The sequence below is a fragment of the Arctopsyche grandis genome, chromosome 1, assembly GCF_051622035.1.
Source record: "Arctopsyche grandis isolate Sample6627 chromosome 1, ASM5162203v2, whole genome shotgun sequence".
NCBI lineage: Eukaryota > Metazoa > Arthropoda > Insecta > Trichoptera > Hydropsychidae > Arctopsyche > Arctopsyche grandis.
In genome coordinates, this window is record NC_135355.1 from 32,281,636 (window position 1) to 32,288,322 (window position 6,687).

The following is a 6,687-nucleotide window of genomic DNA, read 5'->3' on the forward strand; positions in this document are numbered from 1 at the left end:
CATGTAAAAGCAAGACAGAAAGAGAGAGCACGAGTCCACGACTGCTTCTTAAAAATGTATATAAAGTATTATAAAAATTACGAGTGTTCGGCGAAGTAAGTATGTAAAAAAAAATATTATATTAATTTTTTTCAAAATAATTACAAATGTTAGCATTTTTCGCTTGGACATTGAAAAACCTCGTAGCAGCCAAAGGGTTAATGGTAGCGTGTATGTTTAGCACCAAGTGACAGTGGATTCGATCCGCTATACTGCTGGTTAGATTTGGGGGTACATGTGACTCCAAACCGATCGTTTCCTATCAGAGTTTGCAAACTTTTCTGATTTTCATTGGCAAAAAATCATCTTTCCTGTTGTCAAAAATCTTCTGTATTCATTGTATGTACAATTTGTAAAAAATATGTACAAATCTAAAAACAATCCATAGATGTCTCAATGGATTAATTATGTAATTAATTAATTAACTAATTGTTATTTCGTGTTCTTCAGCTTCTACAAATACAGTGGTTTATGTAATAATAAAATGCTGCATTGTCCAGGAAGGTGCATTGGGGTCTTCCTGTCAAGCCTTCCTGGTATATAAATATCTATGTAAAAATAAAAATAAAAATAAAATAAAATTTCAATCCCTTCACACGCTCCGCTATGTCATCTACCCTTGTCATACTTCTCATCCAAGTATTTTGTTTCCTGTCTCTCCCCGTTATGCCAATTATAGCGTTCCATGCTCGTTTGAGTCCATTATGGCATTCAATGTCCAATATATGAATCCATACGCCATCGATAGACAGACGTAGTGGCGACTCGTCTTTAAGGGCAACCGGGGCACTGCCCCACATATATTTCTCCTAACCAAAAAAAAAAACAAATTTTGTATACATTGTTAATTTATCTTTGAGAGACGCCAATTTTTTATTTATCCCGCTTGCCACACGGTGAGCAAAACCGGTTTGTAATTCAGTTCGGGGCAGTCGCTTATCTGCCGTAGTCCCGTAGTCGCCAGCTTCAGTTTACCTGCTACTCTGGCACTTACGAGTGGCACTATGTAGACAGTGAGTCGAAGCACAGAGTAAAGATCCGTATTACCGTATACAGAAGGTCACTTTTAGTTGGCTGCGTTAAGGTCTCTTTGATAACTGTCTTACCACGATAAAATAAACGAATTCAGCTCGCAATTTTACCGATTTAAAATTCAGCACACTTCCAACTAACCCTTTCAAATGAAAACAAAAAATAGTGTAGCCACAACACTATCTCAATAAACATCTTTCAATAGAAAATACTCAATATAAAATAGTATTAACAGGGGGAAAAAATCCCAAGTGAAAATACGTACTTTTGACTTTTGATTTGAACTGGACGACTACTTAGAGAGATTTGAAAGCTGAAAAGTACTACAAATGAAAGATAAAATACCCGACTACAGATTACAATATTCATTTTGAACAGGAAATTAACAAATTTTGAGACGTCGACCGAACAACACGAAGATATAGAAAAAACGCGCGATTTAAAAATACATATTTCTCCGAATCTCGAGCTAATGAACATTTTTTATTACTAGATTCGTGTTTACTGGGCATAGATCTATAAGAAAAGTCATATCTCGTCTCTGTCGAATCTCGTCGAAATTAGCGTAGGTACGACTATATTAATGTATGTCTAATAGCATTACTTTAGATAAAAAAAAACAGTGGGAATTGTTGACAATTACATATATATAAGTGTTGTACTCTCTGGTATCAAAGATGAAGAAATAATGAGACGTATGAAATTTAGATGGGTGCATTTGAAGCGATGAACGCCATTTTTAAATAAAAAAATGCCACTTTGCCTTGAAGAAAAAGATTTTCGATCAATGTGTTTTACCAGTGATGACATATCGATCAATATGTGGAGCGAGTGAAAATATTGAAATGGCAATGGGCGGGTCACGTAGCTAAAATAATGGACGAACCAAGTGCTCGAAAGGTAAACGAGAGAAAAGGTGCAAGGAAGGTGACAAGCAAGATTAGTGGATGAAATTAGAAAAACGTGTGGGATGAGATGGATGAGAGACGAATGGACGCATGTTTTCATCCAGAATTGGATGGTGATTTAATGAAGATATTTTCTTCTTTTTTACATGCCATGTCCTCCTAAACGTTGACAACTAGAATTACCATTCGTATTTTATCGACGAGTGCTTGGGTGCGAAGATTCTTTAGCCCTGATGTCAGCTCAGGTTCCATCCAGAAGGACGCTAAAAACGTAACATCGAAAAAGTCGAATTCGAAATGCTATGCTCAGACCAATCTAATTAGGATATTTTCCATTAAAAAAAATGATTATATCATCACCCTATTCTATATATAAACGAATAAAAATATGCGAATTATACCCCAATTTAGACCGTGGACGAGTCTAAGAACGGCTCAGAGTACGTTTATATTATTCAGCACAATGCTGCATGGAAAAGACTACTCCAATTCATACTATACAGCACCACACGTTTTCGACACGTTCATATTTGTTTTGGACGAGTTAAAGGAAATATCGGCTTACATATGCATTACGGTATTAATTTTCCATCGTAATCAAATTATACTCTTGATTATTTTTTCAAATTTTGCTATCATGGTACTTTGGGATAGCCTGATGCGCAACATGTTGTTTTAGTTATTTATATTATTTTTATTTAATATATATATATATACTACGTGTTTTTATGATATATGTACATATATTAACTCATGTACATACTGAAATTAATTTGTTTTTCCCTTGTAAGGTCTCACCTTGAATTTGCCTCAATTATCTGGTCACCTTTTTGTATATCCCATATTAATTGTATTGAAAAAGTCAAATTTTAAAAGTTAAAATTTATCAAATCCTTACACTACCGTTTTCTTATCCACACCCATACTACTGTTCCCGAAATTTCAAAACTCCTATACTTTAACAATCTTTCAGGTGACGACTCACTGATGCTACATTACTATTTAAACTTGGTAAATGGTTTCCTCGATTGTCCCGATTTACTGAGTGAGGTTGGTTTTAGAATCCCAGTTAGGTATACTAGAAACGCTGCACTTTTTTCTCTTAATCCTTTCAATACCAATTCTCTAAAATATTCCTATCTACATCGTGTTTATGGTATGTTTAGCAAGGAGCTGAATGAGGTTGATCTATTCGGTGTTTTCTTGCATCAATTCAGAATTGTCATCGGGAGAGTTTTGATTAATTGATCCTTTATATTTCTATTTTGTAATAAATTATCAATATATTATATATATATATATATCTTTAATATAATTTTGAAAGAGACTTTGTATGTATGTAAATTTTGATTCGTAGAATCCGTGACGTTAAATTTAATAAAAAAACAAATGAATATTCAAATAAATTTAATAAAATGTTCACTGATAGATTAGCCATGTTAAGCGGTTTATATTACAAATACCGAGCGAAGCCGAGTAAAACCTTCAGTTATTTATAAATATAATATTAATGATAATTATTCTCTCCTTCCTTTCTATTTTTTTTTAATATTGATAGCACTATATTGTATACTTGTTATTTTTATATCTACACATACGTATGTCCTTCATTGTGTACATACATACTAGTGTATGATACTAGTGGTTTTACCCGGCTTCGCTCGGTATTTGTAATATAATATAAACCGCTTAAACATAACTAATGTAAAAGTAAACCTTAATTTGTTTTTTTTATTAAATTTATTGGAATCGAAAAAGAAAATTCAATGCTATTGATGTCGTCATAGAAACTTTGTTTGTTTTCGATGTTCCCAAGAAACCTTACATACAAAGTCTCCCTCGAAATTATTTATTTATTTATTTAATTTATTATTTTAAAATAATAACAATAATAAAATGACCAGTGTGACCTGACAGGTTGCCCCAAAGCGTCACACCGGTATATATTAAACTAGTTTAATACAAATTATATATTAAACTAGTGGTTTTACCCGGCTTCGCTCGGTATTTTTAATATAAACCGCTTAAATATGACTAATCTTATAGTGAACATTTTATTAAATTTATTTGAATAGTTTTATTTTATATAAATTTATTTGAATATTCTTTTTTTTTTATTATTAAATTGACTGTCACGAAAAAACAAACATATATACTAAGTGTCTTTCGAAATTATATGTATACCAGAATCCAGCGCCTGCGCCTCTGGCGCCCCCCGGGGCCGGAGGCGAATTTATTTGTCGTCATGGAAACTTTGACTTGGCTCGTTGACCCACCCAACTATTTTTACAATGTCTCTTTCGAAATTATATATTAGATTATATTATACTAGCCCATCTGTCTGCACCTCCTGCGGTGACTTTTAATCCTTTGAATCGAAAAAAAAAAATCGAACGTGTTGTTCCTACCCAACCAACGTAACGACGACGCACGGCACATACATACTATATACAAACGTTAGTTTTTTATATGTAAGATTATTTGTAAAAATCTCAAAATGGGCTCAGATATCATTTATGCATTTCTACATCTGTTGTCTGTTGATTTTTCAATAAATAAAATAAAATATGAAATATTTTAATAATCAATAAATTGTCTTTAAATGAACTTTTTTTTATCACATATAAAATGAATAAATTAAATAAGTAAAGATGAGTCATATTAAAACTATTCGTAGCATGGAGTGGAGCTGGAGCAATCACTAAGAGGTCGGAGCGGAGCAACTAAAATAAAAAGTGATTGCTCCAGATCTCTGTATAAACGAACCTCAAGAGTTTTTTTTTTCAATTTTCATCCGTATGAACAACGCCGGATAGTCGACAACGACAAGACTGTGTGTGTGTTTGTTCCAAAACGGCCGCGAATTTGGCCAGGCCGTTGCGACGCTGAGATTTCAAAGCCCCCGGGTCAAAGGTTGTCCAACGTACTAGAGTCAACCACCTCTGTGTGTGCATAGATCGACGCGGAGTACTATTATGCGGCTGAAAAGAAGAGTCATTTGAATCGTAATGACGTCATCGTAGTGGTCGAGTGTGTTTGGCTTTTGATGTGTTGGAGAGGCGCAGTGAGTGTAGTGTCGGGAGCAGTCCGGCGGGGCCGAATGAGGCTCTCATGAATGTCACCAGTGGTCCGGTGACGTCACGGGGTGGTTTCCGCGCACGCGCCGCAAGCTTTATTGACCCGCGGACGCCCGGTGGCGCTCCTAGGGTTGTACACACCACGCTCGGATACATACCACCATCGGACGGACGCCTTCGACATGGTCATTGTCTTGGGGAATGTTGGAGATGTGCGCCTCTCGCATCTCGTCGCGCCCCTGTGGATTTTTCTTCGGAATGAACACTCAATTTACAAAAGAGGTGTCCGGGAAATTTTTTTTGCTCTCTCGCTCCGTGGATAAAGTATTGTTGTATTTGGAATGCTCGCTTGATTGTGTGTCGGGTATTTTCCGCTGATAATATTTGCAATGGGTGTTTTGAAGTTTTCAATTGAATTTGAACGCACAGATGGCTCGATTGGATGTTTTGTTTTGTTTGTAATTCATAATATCTACACTAGTGTAGTTATAGTTTTATAGTTAGTGAATAATATAATATAAAGAAAATGAATAACAAAATGGGTTTTTTTTATATATTTGGGATTTTATATGTGTGGGAATTGATGTGAGTATAATGTTGAAGAGTAATGGCAAACAGTGGTATACATGAGTGTACACTGTTGGCAGAAGTGTGTGACGCCAACTGACAGTTGGTAGTACATAGAGTGGGGCCGCGGCCACCGGCTAGGTGCGTGCGCGCACGTGTGCATATTCTTATATTGTACAATAAACGTATAAGGTTAACTAAGATCGCCCTTTTAATTGTCTCTCTCCTGTAATCCTCCCTATATCTCGAACCCTACATATGTATAAGGGAATCGGAATTGTAATGGGAACCGGAATCGGAATTGGAATTGAAACAGGAATCCAGAACTGGAACTGAAAACGAAATTCGGATCCGGAATTGAAACAGGAACCCGGAACCGAAACTGAAAAAGGCATCTGAAACCGGAACTGAAAATAGAATTTTGATCCGGAACTGAAACAGGAGTTCGGAACCAGAGCTGAAAAATTAATCCAGATCCGGAATTGAAAAAAGGCATCCGGAACCGGAACTGAAATCTGAATCCAGAACCGGAATTAAAACAGGAATCGGGAAACGGAATTTAAATCGAAATCGGAATTGAAAACATCATCGTCAACAACAAATCGGAATCGGAATCGAATTCGATATCAATATTGTCGTCATAGAAAATTATATTTCTTCGATAACGTCACGGATTCTACTACCCTGACCTTGCATACATATGTAGTTACAGACTTAAGTAAATACAAAGTTTTTTTCGAAATTATATATTAGACTCTTTTCTTCCTCGTATGTTCAATGCTCAGCGTCGTGGTTATTGATGTCGTCTGGCGTTTGTTGGACGATCTGCCTCCACTCCTCTTGGTTCTGTGCCAAGTTGAAGGCAGCGTCAAGGGGCGATCCCTACAGCTCCTTCATTTAGGCTGGCTATCTGACCATCTTTATCGGATGGCTCCTATTCCAAGAGCTATCCAACTTCTTAATTAAATCGTTGCTGTCGTGCCTGAATGTGATATTTTCCCCCTCAGTGAGCGTTGGTTATCGCAGATTATTTTAGCCTTTCTCTGGAAGCTTGCGCTCATCAT